The following is a 20,814-nucleotide window of genomic DNA, read 5'->3' as shown; positions in this document are numbered from 1 at the left end:
TACCTCCAAAAACTATTCCTCTTGCATATCTCTCCATATCAGTAAATAACACTTGGATTCTTAAAACTGTTCAGATTATCCTCTGATTTCTCTTTCTCCAACATCCCACATCCAATTTCACAGCAAAATATGTTGGCTCTCTTTTCAAAGGGCACCCTAAGTCTAATCAGTTCTCAACACCTCTACAGCATTATTCTCCTCACTGGATGCTGTAATTGTCTCTTAATTGTTCTGCAGGCTTCTATTTTTGCCTCCCTACAGTCTAGTATCTATCTGGCAACTATAGAATCCTTTTTTTTTTTTTTAATTTTTTGTAAGTATATTTATTTTGAGAGAGACAGAGACAGTGTGAGCTGGGGACGGGCAGAGATAGAGGGAGAGAGAGAAACCCAAGCAGGCTCCACACTGCCAGTGCAGAGCCCAATGCAGGGCTCGAACCCATCAAACTTTGAGATAACAACCTGAAGTGAAACCAAGAGTCCAAACTGAGAGTTAGACATTTAACTGACGGAGCCACCCAGGCGCCCCCACAGAATCCTTTTAAAATGCATATAAGGGGCACCTGAGTGGCCCAGTCAGTTGAACATCTGACTTTTTATTTCAACTCAGGTCGTTATCCCAGGGTTATGGGATTGAGCCCCGCTTCTGGGGGGCCTGCTTGAGATTCTTTTTCTTCCTCTATCCCTTTTCCCTGCTTGTGTGCACGCTCTTAAAAAATAAATAAGATAAATATAAATAAAACGTATATCAGAACTTGTTATTTTCCTCTTCAAAACTTTTAAGCGCTTCTCTACCCAAATAGAAGAAAACCCAAAATTGTTTTCATAAAACTGTTAAGATCCTGCATGTTCTAGCCCCTGGCCCCTCCATGCTGTCACTGAGGAAGAGGAGTGTAAGTGATTTGGAGATGGGGGAGTGGGGTGCAAAGCTTGACCAGTAATCTTGGAGTTTGGGAAATGGCAGTTCCAAAGGTGATTACCCAACTCTCTTGCCTGGAAATATTTAAAGGGAAGAGACTACCTGAGGGTGCCTGTGATGACAAAAAAATAACTCGAGTTTTCCCAACAGCTAATAAACATTGGTACATGGCTGCTGTATTTGTTTTCCAGGGCTACCAATAACAAAGTACCTTGAACTAGGTGGCTTAAACAACAACAAAAAAAATCATTGTCTTACATTTCTGGAAATTAAAATGAAAGTATAAGGAATTATTGGTGCTTGCTGAGTGCTGGGAGGGAAATTTTGTTCCAAGCCCCTCTTGTAGGATCTGGTGGTTTGCTGGAAATGTTCGATGCCCCTTGGCTTGAAGATGCATTATCCCAATCTCTGTCTTCTCATGGTATTCTCCCTGTGTATTGTCTTTGCATCCAAATTTTGCCATTGTGTAGGGACACTAGTCATATTGAATTAGGGTACACCCCAGTGTACTCATTTTAACTTGACGATGTTTCTAATGATCTTATTTCCAAATAATTGTGAGGTACTGGGCTTAGGACTTCAGTGTATCTTTTTGAGGGGACACAATTCAACTCCTAGCACTACTAGAGTTGTTTTGAGAAAGAAGAGAAGCATTTCTAGTAGAATGAAAGAAAGGAAAAGCAAACCAAGGAGCAAGATGAGGTGGTAGGAAGTAAGCCACCAGGAGAGGATCTGCATGGGAATTTTGATATACTGCCTGGAACATTCATTCTGTGTATCTGGGAAAGGCAGTGTTAGAGTTTCTGAATTTGGGTGAATCTCCAAAATGTACACAAAGTACCTTCTGACAGAAAGCATCAGCTCTTGGACATCTGTTACAGAGAGCACCATGGTCTCTGTTTAAAACAGATTTTTCTTCCCCCCCCCCCCCAAGTTGATGCTAATGGACTTGAAAGTAACAGAATGACTGTGGAACATAGAGAAGTAAAAGGTGGAGGAATCAATTTACCCTCTTCCTTCCAGTCATATTTGTGGGCCGGGCCTGAGCTAGGAAACAGGATACACTAAAGTGACTTACAGGTTTCCAGTCCAATACATAGAGTTTGGAGATTGGAGGTCAGTCACTTCCATCCTCATAATAAGAAAATAAGCTGAACAAACTAAAAATCAGCAACTCTTTCTAAAGCCATTAAAGAATTGAGGTCACTAGGAAAACTACTGAGAGACAGGCATTTAAAGAGCATAGCTTAGAGGAAGCAGCAGGAGACAGAAGGCAGACAGGAGACAGACAGCTGGAACACCTAAACTGCAATTGACAAATTGCTGGAGGCTCACCATGGACTACCTTGAGGATCTAAACTCATGGACTAGCTTGGAAGTTAAAAATTTTAGTGATCCTGCTTGTTGTTGTTGTGGGGGTGGGGGGAAGGCCACCCACATTTTTTGTGAGTTTTACCTTCAGGGGCCCTGTCAGGTTCTTACTATGAAGATAGGAGAAAAATCTTCTTCAGTCAAGGGGAGAGGAAAAGTGACCATTTTGAAATATGTCTGTTTTCCTCACCAACCCTACCGTTAAGGCAAACTATTTTACCTGACCAATCTAGAGGACTGAAAATACTCAACCCCATTCCACTCTAGCCTTTGAAATGGGAAAAGTGAACAATGTGCAGGAACAAAAGGAGCCTGCACTCAGATGAAAACACTAAGGAAGAATCAATGAAATGCTAGAAAACTAAAATACAAACACAATGAAAACAGAAACAAATGAAGAAAAAAAAAACCTTTGGCTCAGAGATAGACTGGACTCAGAGAAATAATGTAGGTTGAAGATCTATCAATAGAAAGTCCTAAAACAAATACAAAGAGAAAAAAAATGAAAAACAATAGAAGAGAATATGCAGGTACTCTGAGGAAATGACAAAATGTATAACAGGCATAATGGGAATATTGGAAAAAGAAGAAAGAAAGAAAGAAGGAAAAGAACTATTTGAAGCAATAGTGTCTGAACATTTTCTAAAATTAATGCAGATACAAATCCAGATCCAAGAAGCTTAGAGAATTGCAAACTATAAAAATACTAGAAACTCTACACCTGTGCATATATATTTAAAACAGCAGAAAATCAAGAACAAGAAAATCTTGAAATCAGGGGAAAAAATATCCTTGCTTAAGGAGATAAAGAGATATGAATTGCATTGGACTTATCTTCAAGTACTGCAACAAGAAAGTAGAGTGAAATATTTAGACTGTTGGAAAAAAAAAAAACAACCCACCAACCTAGAACTTGATATCCAATGAAATTATTCTTAAGAGGTAGAAGAAAAATACTTTTTTAGACAAAAACTGAGGGGAACTCACTAGTCGACATGACCTGCAAGAAATGTTAAAAGAAGTTCTTCCAAGAAATGGAAGTGTTACAGGTCAGAAACTTGGATCTACATAGAGAAACAGAGTTGTAGAGAAGGAATAAATAAATTTATTTTTCTTATCCTAAGTTGATCTACTAGATAACACTCTATTCAAAATAATAATGTCCAAATTGTATTCTGTAATTAGAGCTTGTGGCTAAGTGAAATGAATGACAGCAATGTTATAAGGACAGGAGGGAAGAATTTAAAATACTCATACTTTCATTAGCCATAAAGGGGTATAGTGTTATTTGAAAGTGGGCCTAGATAAGTTGTAACTGTGTATTACAAACTCTAGGGCAACCACTTGAAAGAGTTAAAAAAAAAAAAAAAGTCAAGTCTGACATGCTAAGAGAAAGAGAGGAGAGAAACTGAAATCATAAAACTTTCAATTAAAATCAGAGAAGGCAAAACATTAAAAGAAAGAAGCAACAGAACAATGAATAGAAAACATTTAAAGTGACTTTAAGATCATAATGGATTTTTAAGTTGCTAAAAAATGAGATATTTGGAAATATCCTAATGTGACCAGAAAAGCCATAATGCATGCCTAGCATAAACTCAAGGGACAGTAAAAAATACCTAACAAAGCAGGTTTAGTAGGAGAAAATCTAGGCTTTTCTGCTTGTTGTTCCACATCCCCCAAGTGCTGCACATTCAATGTATCAATTTCATCCAAATATATATGTTATAAAAACCATAAAGTTTGAAATGTTAGATCTATAAAAATCATGTTTTCAAGGTTGGAATGATACTTCACCATTGGGATATTGGGACTCAGTAAATCTCTTCCTGGTACTTTTTCTCTTTTATTCCTCTTCTAGCTTATAAAAGTCTGAAGTTCTCTATTTCTGGTTCTCCACATTTACTTCTATAAGCACAAAACTTAAACACTCACTCTTCATCTTCTTCATTCTAATTCTTGTGTGTACCGATGTCACTGTTGTGGGCAACCTGATTATTCCCATATATCCTCAGAAACATTCTCCCTCTCCATATTCACTGAAATTTGGTCTGTCATATGTTAAATGTGGTCAGTGGGCTTTTAAGGTACGTTGCCACATCCTTATAATGAGCCTTCTCTCTCTCTGTCTCTCTCTCTCTCACACACACACACATACACGACATAACTATAATAAATCTTAGCTATGAGTACAGCTATGTAATGAGTCCTGTGAGTTCTAGTTAATCTCCAAATGTTGATGTGGTCTTGAAGACTCCCCCAACACAGTTAACCATTCTAAAATGACAAACAGTGAACTGATCTGAAAATGACTTGTTGCAATCATCAGACAAGACTTTAAACAGCTGTTATAACTGTACTTAATGACAGAGAGGAAAGTGTACTCATATAGAATGAAAATACAGGAAATCTCAGCAGAGACATAAGAAGTATAATGAACCAAAAGGAAATTCTATTGTGGAAAAATAATAGGAAATTTTTAAAAATCCACTGGTTGGGTTTAACAGCAGAATGGAGATTGTTAGGAGGGAATCAATGAAAAGATAAATACAAATGTATCATACCTTACACAGTATGTTTCTCAGAACCAACAATAAAGAGAAGATTGGGAAAGCCAGAATAGGATGACACATTCATATAGGAGACCAGCGATCCAAATAATCACTGTCTTCTCATCAGAAATAGTGGAGGCCAGAAGAGATTGGATCATCTTTCAAGTGCTAAAATAAAACACAGTCAGTCCAGAATCCCATATCTAGTGAGATACCTTAAAGAACGTATAAACAAATAAATAAAACAAAAATAACAGACTTTATCACAAGGAGATTTTCAGGAAATGCTAAAAGAGGGGAAATAAAGCCATATGGAAATTTAAATCTTGAGGAAGTTGAAGCATTAGAAATAGAAAATACCTAAGTAACTATGTTATTTTTCCTCTTAAGTTCATTAAAACACATACAACTTTATTTTTTTTTTAATATTTTTATTTATTTCTAGGAGAGAGAGAGAGCGTGAGAAGGGGACAGTCAGAGAGAGAGGGAGACACAGACTCTGAAACAGGCTCCAGGCTCTGAGCTGGCAGTCCGCACAGAGCCCAACGCGGGGCTCAAACCCACGAACCGCGAGATCATGACCTAAGCGAAAGTCGGACGCTTAACCGACTAAACCACCCAGGCGCCACCATACATACAACTTTAAAGCAAAAATGTGAATATTGTCTGGTGACATTTATTATGTTGTTATAATACATATGAAAGCTGTATTATAAAGGGCAAGACGAGATAAGTAGTATAGGATATACACTCTGTAGTGAGTTAAGAATATATGTTTTAGGGGCACTTGGGTGGCTCAGTCGGTTAAGTGTCCGACTTCGGCTCAGGTCATGATCTCACAGTTTTTGGGTTCGAGCTCCGCATCAGGCTCTGTGCTGACAGCTAGCTCAGAGCCTGGAGCCTGTTTCAGATTATGTGTCTCCATCTCTCTGAACCTCCTCTGCTCACACTGTCTCTCTCTCTCTCTCAGAAATAAATAAAACATTAAAATATATTTTAAAAAAGAATATATGTTTTAATACTTAGAGGAACCCCAGAAAATGCAGAGGAATAGCTAAAAAGCCAATAATTAAAATGTGTAAGAATGTTCATAGAAGTTTTTTTCATAATAGTCTCAAACTATAAACAGCCAAGGTAGCCATCAAATTGGGACATAGATAAACAAATTTTGGCATATTCATGTTGTAGAATGCTACAGGCAAGCCTCACTTTACTGTGCTTTGCAAATAATGCATGTTTTACAAATTGAAGGTATGTTGCAGTCTAGCATTGAGCAAGTCTATTAGCACAATTTTTCCAACAGCATTTGCCCACTCATATCTCTGTCATATTTTGCATTATTGCATAAGAAAAATCTTGCATTTTTTATTTTTTTCATTATTGGTTATGGCAACCTGTGATTTTTGATCTTTCATGTTACTATTGTAATTGTTTTTGGGGTGCCACAAACCATGCCCATATAAGACTGAGCTTAATTGATAAATGTGTATGTTCTGACTCCTCCAATATCTAGCCATTCCCTCCATTCCTCTCCCTCTCCTCAGTCCTCAGTATTCCATGAGACACAGCAATGGTGATATTAGGCCAATTAATAACCCTAAAATACCCTTTCTTTTCAATGTTTATTTATTTATTTATTTTGACAGCACAAGCCGGGGAGGGTCAGAGAGAGAGGGAGAGAGGGAATCCAAGCAGTTTCCACTCTGTTAGCATTGAATCCAATGTGGTGCTCCATCTCACAACCTTTAGATCATGACCTGAGCTGAAATCAAGATTTGGACGCTTGACCAACTGAGTCACTGAGGCATTGGCCTTTAAGTGCTCAAGTGAAAGGAAGAATTGCATATCTCCCATTTTAAATCAAAAGCTAGAAATGATTAAGCTTAGTAAAGAAGGCTTGTTGAAAGCCAAGATAGGCTGAAAGCTAGGTCTCTTGGATCCGGCAGTAAGCCAAGTTGTGAATGCAAATATCTTGAAGGAAATAAAAGTACTACTCCAGGGAAGACACAAATGATAAGAAAGTGATACAGCCTTCTTGCTGACATGGAGGAAATTTTGGTGGTCCGGATAGAAGATCACAACATTGCCTTAGGCCAAAACCTACACCAGAGCCAAGCTCTAACTCTCCTTAATTCTATGAAAGCTGAGAGAAATGAGCAAGTTGCAGGTAACAATTTGGATGCTAGCAGAAGTTCATGAGGTTTAAGAATAGAAGCCATCTCTATAACGTAAAAGTGCAAGATGAAGCAGCAAGTGCTGATATAGAAGCTGCAGCAAGTTACCTAGAAAGTCTAGCTAAGGTGATTCATGAGTGGCTGCACTAAATAACACATTTCCCATGTAGACAAAACAACCTTATATTGGAAGAAGATGATATCTGGGACTTTTATAGCTAGAGAGAGGAAGTTGTTCAGTTCCTGGCTTCAAAACTTCCAAGGGCAGGCTGACTTTTTTTATGAGGGGCCATGCAGCTGGTGACTTAAGTTGAAGTTAGTGCTCATTTGCCATTCTGAAAATCCTTGGGCCCTTAGGAGTTATCTTAACTCTGCTCTGTCTTCTAGAAGTAAAACAACAGAGTCTGCATGATGGCATATCTGTTTACAACACGGTTTACTAAATATTAAGTCCACTCTTTATACCTACTAAAAAAAAAAAAAGATTCTTTCAAAATATCACTGTTCATTGACCATGCACCTGGTCATCCAAGAATTCTGCTAGAGATGTCCAACAAAATTAATGTTTTCAAACCTAATAACACAACATCTATTCTTTAGCACATGGATTAAGGAGTAATTTCAACTTTCAAGTGCTTTTTAAGCAATGCATACCTAAAGGCTATAGCAGCCATAGATAGGGAGTACTCTGATATATCTGGGGAAAGTCACTTGAAAACTTTATAGAAAAGATTCACTGTCTAGGATTCCATAAAGAACAGTTGTGATTTGTGGGAAAAGGTAAAAATATCAGCAAGAACAGGAGTTTGGAAGAAGTTGATTCCAGTTCTCATGGTTAACTTTGAGGAGCTCAAAACTTTAGTGGAGGAGCTAACTGCACATGTGGTGGAAATAGAGAACTAGAATTAGAAGTGGAGCCTGGAAATATGACTGAATTGTCATGATAAAACTTTAATGCATGAGGAGTTGCTTCTTAAGTATTAGCAAAGAAAGTAATTTGTTGAGATGCAATCCACTCTTGGTAAAGATGCTGTGAAGATTGTTGAAATGATAGCAAAGAAATTAGATTATTACATGAACTTAGTTAATTAAAAGCAACAGTAGGGTTTGAGAGGATTGACTCCAGTTAAAGGAAGATCTGTATATATAACACTATTAAACAACATCACGCACCACAGAGACAAACTTCATTGTCTTGTTCTAGGGAAGAAGACCCCAGCCTTCAGCAGCTATCTCACTGATCAATCAGCAGCCATCAACATGAAGGCAATAGCTTCTAGCAGAGAGATTGTGACACACTGAAAGCTCAGATAATAGTTAGCAGGGGCACCTGGATGGCTCAGTTCATTGAGCATCCAAGTCTAGATTTTGTCTCAGGTCATGATCCCAGGGTTGTGGAATCAAGACACACCATCAGGCTCCATGCTGAGCTTGGAGCCTGCTTGAGATTCTCTCTCTCTTTCCCTCTGTCCCTCTCCCCTGCTCTTACTCTTGTCTCTCTAAAATAATTTTTTAAAAAGATAATGGTTAGTATTTTTAGCCATAATGTATTAATTAAGGTATGTACAGTTTTTAGACATGCTATTATATAATTAATAGACCAAAGGATAGTAATATTTTAATTTGCACTGGGAAGCCAAAAAATTTACTTGACTCACTTTATTCTGACATTTACTTTATTGTGATAGTCTAAAACAGAACCTGCAATACCTCTGAGGTATATGCCTATACTCAGCAACAGAAATAAGCCACTGATACAACAATGAATAAATCTCAACAGTGTATTTCAAAGTTTTTCAAAAGCAAACTTTCTAAGAATATTAAATACTATCAGGGAAATATTACAAATTCCAAACATGAGAAAATCTGTCAAAGTAAATAACTTCCATTTAAAAAAATTTAACATTTATTCATTTTTGGGAAACAAAGAAACAGAGCAGAAGCACGGGAGGAACAGAGAGAGGGAGACACAGAATTTGAAGCAGGTTTTGGGCTCTAAGCTGTCAGCACAGAGCCCAATATGGGGCTCAAACACATGGACCTGTGATCATGACCTGAGCTGGAGTCAGATGCTTACCCAACTCTGCCACCCAGGTGCACCAGTAACTTCTATTCTTAAAGACTCTAAAAGAAGAACTTGACCTCTTACCTTATGTCGTATACAAAAAGTTCAAAATGGGTCATACACCTAAATGCAAATGGTAAAAACAATAAAGCTTTTAGGAGAGAATATCATAACTTCATGTCTTCGGCNGACTGAGCCACCCAGGCGCCCCATGCTTTATTTGTGTTTGAGAGAGAGAGAGAGAGACAGCATGAGCAGGGGAGGGTCAGAGAGAGAGGGAGACACAGAATTCGAGACAGGCCCCAGGCTCTGAGCCAGCTGTCAGCACAGAGCCCAACATGGGACTTGAACCCACGAACTGTGAGATCACAACCTGAGTTGAAGTCGGACGTTTCACGACTGAGCCACCCAGGTGCCCCGGCAAAAATTTCTTAAGTTGTAAAAAATATGAACCATAAAAGAAAAGTTTAGTAAATTGGACATCACAAAAATTTTTCTTAGTGGAACCACTCTCTCATGAGAAAGAAAAAAAAGGATCTAGGCGCCAGTATTTTCACCTAAGGTAGAGCTTCCATTCCATGAGTGGGAGCTGAGCAGAAGGAGAGAGCCCCCACCTTTTAACTGTGGTTGGCAGGGATTTAACCTCAGCAACAGACCAGATGACAAATGCTGAAATCCTGTTCTTTTCGGGAAGTCCTCAGAATGGGAGGGTCCGGCAAAGGGAACTCTGTGTTCTTTGCTGTAACCTTCTAAGATGGAGTCTCTGCCTTTCTGGGAACAATTAAGAAGTGGGTGGTCTTGGTTCAGATACCACACTATCGCTTTTCCTAGCAAATTTTCATGGATTTTTCTGGACTAGATAGTTCTTTATTTGATGTTTGTACATGGGCCATTTCCAGAGCCCTTAAATGCATTTTGTTTTTGAACTTTTCTTTGGGGGAGTGTGTCTAGAATTTATCCAGCTGTGTGCTGGAAGAAAGTATCAGGTGTGCATTTTGGGCCAACTTGAATCTCTCTTCATTTCTGGTCTGTTAATTTTACTTTCGACTCCAGCTCTGGTATTCTGTTTTTTTATTTATTATACTCCACTTACCAATACTTCGTGGTTGGGTTAGAGGCAGTGTTGAAGCCTGGGCTTTGCTGTGCATCTTTTTTTTTTAAATTGACATATAAATGACATAGAACATCATATAAGTTTCAGGTGTACAACGTAATGGGTTGATATTTGTATATACTGTGAAATGATTACCGCAAAAAGTCTAGTTAACATCCCTCACCATACATTGTTAATTTTTTTTTTGGTGATGAGAATTTTTAAGATTTACTCTCAGTAACTTAAAATAGGAAGTACCATATTTTTATATATAGTCATCAATTGCGTATTACAACCCCATGTCTTATTTTACAACTTGTTTGTGCTCCTGACCCCCTTCACCCATTTTTTTATCTGATCCCATTTCTGCAATCACCAATTTGTTTTCTGTATCCAGCAGTTTGTGTTTGGTTTAGATTCCACATAAAAGTAATATCATACAGTATTTGAGGTTTTTTTTCATCTGAGAAAAAGAGGATCCATGTTGTCACAAATGACAAATTTCATTTTTTATGGCTGAATAATATTCCTGTATGTGTGTGTGTGTGTTTGTGTGTGTGTGTGTGTACGCACGCACGCATTTTCTTCATCTGTTCATTGTTGGACACTTAGGATTGTTTCAATGCTTTGGGGCACCTGGGTGGCACAGTCAGTTGAGTGTCTGACTTAAGCTCAAGTCATGATCTCATGGTTCATGGATTCGAGCCCCATGTCAGGCTGTGCTGACAGCTCAGAGCATGGAGCCTGCTTTGGATTCTGTGTCTCCGTCTCCCTCTGCCCCTCCCCCATTCACATTCTGTCTGTCTGTCTCTTTCAAAAATAAACATTTTAAAAAAAAGATTGTTTCGATGTCTTGGCTGTTGTGAATGATGCTGGAATGAATATGGGATTCCATTTTTTGTTGTTGTTAGTGCTTTAATTTTCCTCATATAAATACCCAGAATTAGAATTGTTGGATCTTATGGTATTCCTATTTTTAATCACTTGAAGAAATTCCATACTGTTTTCCATCATAGCAGGACAAATTTCCATTCCCACCAACAGTGAGTTAGGGGTTCCCTTTTCTCAACATCCTCACCAACACTTGTTATTTCTGTTCTTTTTTTTAAATTTTTAAAAAATGTTTTATTTATTTTTGAGAGAGAGAGACAGTGTGAGGAGGGGAGGATCAGAGAGAGAGGGAAATACAGAATCTGAAACAGGCTCCAGGCTCTGTGCTAGCTGTCAGCACAGAGCCTGACACGGGGCTTGAACCCACGAACCATGAGATCATGACCTGAGCTGAAGTCGGATGCTTAACCGACTGAGCCACCCAGGTGCCCCTATTTCTGGTCTTTTAAAATTTTTTGATGGTGGGCATTCTAACAGATGTAATGTTATATCTCATTGGGATTTTTATTCGCATTTTCCTGATGATTACTGATGTTGAGAATATTTCACATACTTAGCAATCTGTTTTTGGAAAACTATTCAATTTTTCTCTTCATTTTTCACTCAAAACTTCTTTGCTATTGAGTTGTATGAGATTTAAAATATTTTGGATATTTAACCCCTTATCAGATATGTAATATGCAAATATTATCACCCATACAGTAGGTTGCATTTTCATTTGATGGCTTTCTTTGCTTTGCAGAAGCCTTTTAGTTTGTTGTAGTCTCACTTGTTTATTTTCACTTTTGTTGCCTTTATGTCTGGTGCCAGGTTCAGAAAATTATTACAAAGACATGTCAAGGAACTGATTACTTGTGTTTTCTATTAGAAGTTTTATGGTTTGGGTCTTACATAGGGCTTTGACCCATTTTGAGTTGATTTTTGTTTATGGTATAAGATGGGGGTCCACTTTTGTTCTTTGGGATGTGACTGTCCAGTTTTCCCATCACCATTTATTGAAAAGACTGTCAGTTGGCCTCTTTGTTGTAAGCTAATTAGGCATATAAGATTGGGTTTATTTCTGGTGTCTCTAATCTGTTTCATTGTTCTTTGTGTCTCTTCTAATGCCAATACCTTACAGTTTTGTTGATGTTGTTGTTTGGAGGGGAGGGGAGAGTACATGTGCACATTCCAGGAGGTGAGGGGCAGAAGGAGAGGAAGAGAATCTTTAGCAGGCTCCATGCCCAGCATGGAGCCCAATGCAAGGCTGGATCTCAGAACTGTGAGTTGAGGAACTGAGGCACAGTCAAGAGTTGGAGGCCTAACCGATTGAGCCACCCAAGCATCCCAATACCATACTATTTTGATAACTATAGCTTTCTGATAGAGTTTGAAATGAGGAAATATACCTCCAGCTTTGTTGTTCTTTCTCAAGATTGTCGTTGATATTCAGGGTCTTTTATAGTTCTATTCAAATTATTCATTCTTTTTTTATGAAAATAATCATCAGTACTTTGATAAGGATTACATTGATTCTGTAGCTTGCTTTGGGTGTTATGGACATTTTACCAGTGTTGATTCTTCGAATCCATTAGCACAAAATATCATTCCATTTATTTCTATCTCTTTCAGTTTATTTTATTAGTGCCTTAGAGTTCTGAGTGCACACATCTTAAAGTTCTCTGGTTAAAGTTTTGTGTCCTGTAACTTTACTGAATTCATTGATTAGTTCAAAAAGTTTTTGGTAGTCTTTAGGATTTTTTGTTATAAAATCAAGTTATTTGTAAATAGCGATAGTGTTACTTCCTTTATGATTTGAATGGCTTTTTTTCCCCCTTGCATAATTTCTGTAGTTACAACTTCCAATACTATGCTAAATTAAAGTGGCAGGAGTGTGCATCATTGTCTTATTCCTGATTTTGGAAGGAAAGCTTTGAGCTTTTCACCAGTGAGTATGATGTTTGTGGTGGGCTTGTCATATATGGCCTTTGCTATGTTGAAGTACATTTTCTCTATAGCCAGGTTTTATCACAAATTAATGTTGAATTTTGTCAAATGTCTTTTTCTGTAACTGTTTAGATGATCATGATTTTTATCCTTCATTTTGTTCATGTGGTATATCACATTGATTTATTTGTAGATGTTAAACCTTCCTCACATCCATGGAATAAACCCCACTGGATCATGGTGTATGATCCTGCTAATGTATTGATGAATTCAGTTTGCCAATATTTTATTGACATTTTCTTCTATTATGCTCATCAAAGAATGTAGACTATAATTTTTTGGTCATCCTTCTTTGGTTATGGTATCAGGGTAATACTGGCCTTATAAAATAAATTTGGAAGTGTTCCCTCTTCTGTTTTTTAGGAAGAGTTTGAGAAGAATTGGTATTAATTCTTCTTTGAATGATTGTAGAATCACTGGGTGGTCAGTCTGGTCCTGGACTTTATTGGAAGGTTTTTGATTACTGAATCAATCACCTTGCAAGTAATTGGTCTGTTCACATTTTCTGTTTCTTTGTGAGTCATCCTTAGTTGTTTTGTTGTTGTTTTGTTTTTCTAAGAAACTTATCCATTTCTTTTAGATTGCCAAATCTGTTGATGAGTAATTTTTCATAGTAGTCTCTTATGAGATCCTTTGTGTTTGTGTGATATCTGTTGTAATGTCTCCTTTTTCATTTCTGATGTATTTATTGAGTCTGTTCTTTTTCTTTTTAATTTTTTTAATGTTTATTCACTTTTGAGAGAGAGTGTGTGAGTGGGAGAGGGACAGAGAGAGAGAGAGAGAGGGAGACAGAATCCGAAGCAAGAGTCCTCTCTTTTTCTTAAGCTAAGTTTTTATTAATTTTCTTTCTCTTTTCAAAGAATCAGCTCTTAGTTTTATTCATCTTTTCTACTGCCTTTTTAGTCTCTATTTTATTTCTTATTTTTTCTGATTTTTGTTATTTTCCTCTTTCTACTAATTTAGGGTTTTGTTTGTTTTTATTTTTCTAGTTCCTTGAGGTATAAAGTTAGTTTGGTTTCCATATAACACCCAGTGCTCATCCCACCAAGTGCCCTTCTCCGTGCCCATCATCCCCCTTCCTCTCTCCTCCACCACCATCAGCCCTCAGTTTGTTCTCAGTATTCAAGAGTCTCTCATGGTATGCCTTCCTCCCTTTTCCTAACTATTTTCTCCCCTTCTCGTAAAAGCAAAGCTTCCTGAGAAAACTCTCTGTTAGAATTATGGTCTCGGATATCACTGGCTGAAGGAATATAAAAACAGGAAGTGGTCTGAGCAGGGAAAATTCAAGTTAATCTATCTGGAGGACCAGAAAGAAAGTTAGCATTTCATTGTCCAGAGCATTAAATTTATTCCTTGTTAATGTAAAAGTCCCCCATGGTCCTCTGTTAAGTTTCTCCTGTTCCACTTATAAGTGAAAACATATGGTATCTATCTTTCTCTGCCTGACTTATTTCGCTTAGCATAACACCCTTGAGTTCCATCCATGTTGCTACAAATGGCCAGATTTCATTCTTTCTCATTGCCATATAGTAGTATTCCATTGTATAGATAAACCACGTCTTCTTGATCCATTCGTCAGTTGATGTACATTTAGGCTCTTTCCATCATTTGGCTATTGTTGAAAGCACTGCTGTGATCATTAGGGTACATGTGCCCCATGGGATACTTCTGTATCCCTTGGGTAAATTCCTAGCAGTGCTCTTTCTGGGTTATAGGGGAGTCCTATTGTTAAATTTTTTTAGGAACCTTCACACTGTTTTCCAGAGGGGCTGCACCAATTTACATTCCCACCAACAGTGTAGGAGTATGCCTGTTTCTCCACATCCTCGCCAGCATCTATAGTCTGATGATTTGTTCATTTTAGCCACTCTGACTGGCATGGGGTGGTATCTCAGTGTGTCTTTGATTTGTATTTCCCTGATGATGAGTGACGCTGAGCATCATTTCATGTGTCTGTTGGCCATTTGGATGTCCTCTTTGGAAAAGTGTCTGTTCATGTCTTCTGCCCATTTCTTCAGTGGATTATTTGGTTTTTGGGTGTGGAGTTTGGTGAGTNGTTGTAATGTCTCCTTTTTCATTTCTGATGTATTTATTGAGTCTGTTCTTTTTCTTTTTAATTTTTTTAATGTTTATTCACTTTTGAGAGAGAGTGTGTGAGTGGGAGAGGGACAGAGAGAGAGAGAGAGAGGGAGACAGAATCCGAAGCAAGAGTCCTCTCTTTTTCTTAAGCTAAGTTTTTATTAATTTTCTTTCTCTTTTCAAAGAATCAGCTCTTAGTTTTATTCATCTTTTCTACTGCCTTTTTAGTCTCTATTTTATTTCTTATTTTTTCTGATTTTTGTTATTTTCCTCTTTCTACTAATTTAGGGTTTTGTTTGTTTTTATTTTTCTAGTTCCTTGAGGTATAAAGTTAGTTTGGTTTCCATATAACACCCAGTGCTCATCCCACCAAGTGCCCTTCTCCGTGCCCATCATCCCCCTTCCTCTCTCCTCCACCACCATCAGCCCTCAGTTTGTTCTCAGTATTCAAGAGTCTCTCATGGTATGCCTTCCTCCCTTTTCCTAACTATTTTCTCCCCTTCTCGTAAAAGCAAAGCTTCCTGAGAAAACTCTCTGTTAGAATTATGGTCTCGGATATCACTGGCTGAAGGAATATAAAAACAGGAAGTGGTCTGAGCAGGGAAAATTCAAGTTAATCTATCTGGAGGACCAGAAAGAAAGTTAGCATTTCATTGTCCAGAGCATTAAATTTATTCCTTGTTAATGTAAAAGTCCCCCATGGTCCTCTGTTAAGTTTCTCCTGTTCCACTTATAAGTGAAAACATATGGTATCTATCTTTCTCTGCCTGACTTATTTCGCTTAGCATAACACCCTTGAGTTCCATCCATGTTGCTACAAATGGCCAGATTTCATTCTTTCTCATTGCCATATAGTAGTATTCCATTGTATAGATAAACCACGTCTTCTTGATCCATTCGTCAGTTGATGTACATTTAGGCTCTTTCCATCATTTGGCTATTGTTGAAAGCACTGCTGTGATCATTAGGGTACATGTGCCCCATGGGATACTTCTGTATCCCTTGGGTAAATTCCTAGCAGTGCTCTTTCTGGGTTATAGGGGAGTCCTATTGTTAAATTTTTTTAGGAACCTTCACACTGTTTTCCAGAGGGGCTGCACCAATTTACATTCCCACCAACAGTGTAGGAGTATGCCTGTTTCTCCACATCCTCGCCAGCATCTATAGTCTGATGATTTGTTCATTTTAGCCACTCTGACTGGCATGGGGTGGTATCTCAGTGTGTCTTTGATTTGTATTTCCCTGATGATGAGTGACGCTGAGCATCATTTCATGTGTCTGTTGGCCATTTGGATGTCCTCTTTGGAAAAGTGTCTGTTCATGTCTTCTGCCCATTTCTTCAGTGGATTATTTGGTTTTTGGGTGTGGAGTTTGGTGAGTTCCTTATAGATTTTGGATACTAGTCCTTTATCTGGTATGTCGTTTGCAACTATCTTTTCCCATTCCATCGGTTGCCTATTAGTTTTATTGATTGTTACCTTTGCCGTGCAGAAGCTTTTTATCTTGATGAGATTCCAATAGTTCATTTTTGCTCTTGGTTCTCTTGCCTTTGGGGATGTGTCAAGTAAGATATTGCTGTGGTTGAGGTCAAGGAGGTTGTTTCCTGCTTTCTTGTCTAATGTTTTGATAGTTACCTGTCTCACATTCAGGTCCTTCTCTTGATCTTGATAAAGGCATTTATCGCTATGAACTTTCCTCTTAGAACTTCTTTTGCTGAATCCCATAAGTTTTGTTTGTTGTATTTCCATTTTCATTTGTTTAAATGTAGCGTTTTATGTCTGTTGATTTCTTTGATTCATTGGTTGTTCAGTAGCATGTTGTTTACCACATATTTGTGAATTTTCTAGTTTCTTCTTGTAATTGGTTTCTAGTTTCATACCATTGTGGTCAGAAAAGATGCTTGATAGGATTTCAGACTTCTTAAATTTATTAAGACTATTTTTGTGGCCTAATCTTTGATCTTTCCTATAGAATGTTCCATGTGGATTTGAGAAGATTGTGTACTCTGCTGTTGGATGACATGTTGTGTGTATATACATTAAGTCCATGTGGTCTAATGTGACATTAAGGCTGGTGTTTCCTTGTTGATTTGTCTCAGGCGTGGGCACCCAGTCCATCAAACAGCAACTTTTAAAGTATATAAATAAATATAGTTCTATGGGACTCCAAGCATAAGCCCCACTTGCAACCAGAGCCAAGGTATCTAGAGGTGTTTCTCTAGGCAGAAGGTACAAAGATTGGGGCTCCAGATGAGTATATAAGCTCCTTTCTGGGAGATACTGGCAAGCTGTAGCAAGGCTAAGGGAGAGTATCCCTTGGCCTGTGCTAACTGTGAGCATCTCCGTAGACATCTAGATCTGTGCCTGATCTGAAGCCTACTCCTCAGGGTGAATGAAGGACCAGGACAAGCAAAAGGCCTCTTTCACAGAAATGCTGGAAGTATGCTTTAGTCTCCTGTCTCTGCTATGCCCTTAGGATGGCAGCCCACCAAGAACTGTCCCTCCAATTGTTACAGTCTTGTGGGACCCAGGGACATAAGCTTCCTCTGGCCACAAGAGCCAAGCAGTCAAGGGGCATCCCCTGCATGGCAGCAGAAAAAGCCAGAGCACCAGAAGTAAAATCACTTCATCAGTTGTGTGTAAAAGCTCCCCTCCAAGAGATGCTGCTGCTCTGAAGCAAGATAGGAAGATAGTGTTCACCCTTCAAGGTTTCTGGAAAGCATTACACATAGCCCTGAGATGTGTATTCAGTTAGAGAAGCCTGCCCCTCAGGTTGTAGCTATGATGATAAACTAATAGGCCTCTTTCACAGAAGATTAAATTCTTGGGTCTGTTGCCTTTTTCTGTTCCTGGGAGTGGAAGGCATTTAAGAACTCCTTCTCCATTCCTTAGTTTCCAGTGGGATCTGTAACCATAATCCCCACTGGCTACCAGAGCCAGATGATGTAGATGTGAACCCTGGTGGCAGCCACAAAAATTGTGATGCCAGACAAGGACTTAAGCTCCTTTCTGGGAGATAACAGTGAGCTGGAGTGAGGCGGAGAGCACAGTTGCACTTACTGGCCTCTACTCCTGGAGAGTTTCTCTGTAGGACCCTCAATGTGTGCCAGAACAAAAGGCTGCCTGTCTCTCAGGCCTAAGCTCCTAAACAAGCAGTTAGGCTTCTTTCTCAGAAATACTGGGGTGTTTCATCTGCCATCTGTGTAGTGCCCTAAGGGTAGTAGTCTGCCCTTATGTTCTCTTCGACTGTTACAGACCCATAGGACCCAGGAACACAAACCACCCCACCCGCCTCCGAAGTCAGACAATAAAAGATCATTCCTTGGGTGGCAGTCATAAAAACTGGGGCACCAAACAGGTGTAAAAGTTCCCCTCTGGAAGATAGTGTGCAAAGGGAGAGTGTATAGATGGCACCCACTGGCTAGAGTAAGGTTGAGGATTTGTGAAGGTGGGGCCCATGGAAAGAAAAAAGAATGATGCCCATAGACTGGAGACCAACATAGTGGGGAGTAACGATGGTACCCACTTTGGGGATAGGGGAATGCCTAGGTTTTTGAAAAAGCTCACAAGCACAATGCATTGTAGTGATTTTTTTTTTTTTTTTTTTTTTTTTTAACAAATGAGATTCTTTACCGTGAAGTCTGGTCAGGATCAGCTACTTCTGAACCTGGGTGTGAGGCAGGTAAATCTGAGTGTGAGAGTCTCTAAGACTCGTTTCTCAGATCACTGTAGACTTCTGGGTCTTGTATATGCAAGCATTGATTTTCAAAGCTAGCTGTTTTGAAGCTCATCTTTTAGCTGCAGTTCTTAAAAGTTGAAGTGCCCTATTTGGGGTTCAAACCCTTCACTACTTAGGAAGAAGCTGTGGTTTTTGAGTTCCCTCTTGATTGTGTGTTGTCAAGCCAAGGGTAGGTTTTACGGTAAGCATATGTTTCAATCTTTTCCTACCCACTTTGATGTGGTCTTTTTCTTATTTGCCTGATGTGTGGTTGTTTCTTAGCAAGTTTTTAGTTTTTTTTTTTTTTATCCCCAAAAGAAATTGTCCCATATTTAGCTGTAGATTCAGTGCATCCATGGGAGGAGGTGAGCTCAGGATCTTTTTATATGGCCATCTTGAGCTAGAACCTCTCTGTGCATTTGCATTTAAAATCTGAGTCAGTTTTTTCACATTTCTAGAACTCATTTTCTTATTATCTCAAGTGCGACTGAGTACAATTCTCAATAGTGGCTTAGAAAGAATTTAATTGACTATTTTATATACATTGTTTTGCAAAGAGCCTGGTTTACTGTAGCTGCTTGATAAATGGCAATAAATATTAAGTCCTGGCTCTTTATTCCTAGTTCATCTCTACTTGCACTTCTCAACATGGTTACCCTCATAAAGGATATTTCAGTGCCTAAATTCCAATTTGTGGTGGGTAGACTCCAGAGTGGCTCCCATCATACTCCCCTCCTGACATTCATGCTGTTGTATTATCCTTTCCCCTGAGCAAAAGCGGGATGAGTGTTTTGCTTTTGATCATTAGCATTTGTTAAAGGTAAGAGAATATGCATGGTTAAATGTGTTTAATTACATTACATAGAGTTGTAACATTGATCTTTTTTAAAAAATTTTGTAAATGTTTATTTTTGAGAGAGCAAGAGAGAGAGAGAGAGAGAATAAGAACAAGTAGGGGAGGGGCAGAGAGAGGGAGAGACACAGAATCTGAAGCAAACTCAAGGCTCCAACTGTCAGCATAGAGCCCACATGGGGCTTGAACTCACAAACCACGGGATCATGACCTGAGCCGAAGTCAGTTGCTTAACTAACTGAGCCACCCAGGTGCCCCTGCAACATTAATCTTTCAAGGAGATTCTTTTCCCTTGGCTGACCTTGAGGAAGCAAGAGGCCATTATGGGAAGAGATACATGGCAGTAAGTGTGGTCCTTAGTCTGATAGACTGCAGGGTAATGAATGTTGTCAACAACCATGTGAGCTTTGAAGTGGATATTTCCCCAGTTGAGCCTCAGATGAGACCACAGCCCTGGTTGATACTTTCATTGCAACTGTGTGATATCCTAAACCATGCCCAGGTATAAGAGACTTGACACAAGAGACTGTGAAATAATGTAAACCATTTTAAGCTTCCAGATTTTGTCAGTACTTTTGTGCAGTAATTGGTATTAATACAGGTCTTTATATTTGCAAGTAATATTTTGAGAGGAAAAGTGTTTTATAAGGTATTGAATTCTTTAAATTCTGGGTAAACAAGTGTTTACTGCTTTACTGATGGTGCTGTTGAAACCATTTCTCAAAAGCAAGCCAGATAGTTTTGTCATTGTATGTCATAAAAGCTGATGCTAAATATTGCTGTTCTCATAGCTCCCTATTAAAACTTAAGAGCTTCCGGGCATCTTATTAAGCAGTTTGCAATGGAATTTCATTGCAAGTGAATGAAATGTACAGCAGTTTTGGGGAAGTGTGTGTGGTTTTAAAAAAAAAAAAAAAAGTAACAAAATCTACCATCTTAACATTTTTAAGTGTATAGTTGAATAGTGTTAAGTATATTCACAATGTTGTGAAACAGAGCTCCAGAACTTTTCTATCTTATAAAACTAAAACTCTCTACTCATTAAACAACTCTTATTTTCCCTGGCCCCACATAACTACCATTTTACTTTCTGTCTCTATAAATTTGGCTAGTTT

The 20,814-nt window shown here is 38.5% G+C and overlaps 1 long non-coding RNA gene across 1 annotated transcript in view; it reads left to right on the top strand.

Moving 5' to 3' along the window:
• The window catches only part of LOC144224373 (uncharacterized), a 69,219-nt gene that overhangs the window by 1,063 nt on the left and 47,342 nt on the right, over window positions 1-20,814 (top strand). The gene's annotated exons all lie outside the window — the stretch shown is intronic.

Source organism: Crocuta crocuta, unplaced genomic scaffold (assembly GCF_008692635.1).
Source record: "Crocuta crocuta isolate KB4526 unplaced genomic scaffold, BGI_CrCroc_1.0 scaffold42, whole genome shotgun sequence".
NCBI classification, from domain to species: domain Eukaryota; kingdom Metazoa; phylum Chordata; class Mammalia; order Carnivora; family Hyaenidae; genus Crocuta; species Crocuta crocuta.
Note: the sequence above shows the minus strand (reverse complement) of the source record. Positions and strands in the feature narration are given on the sequence as shown.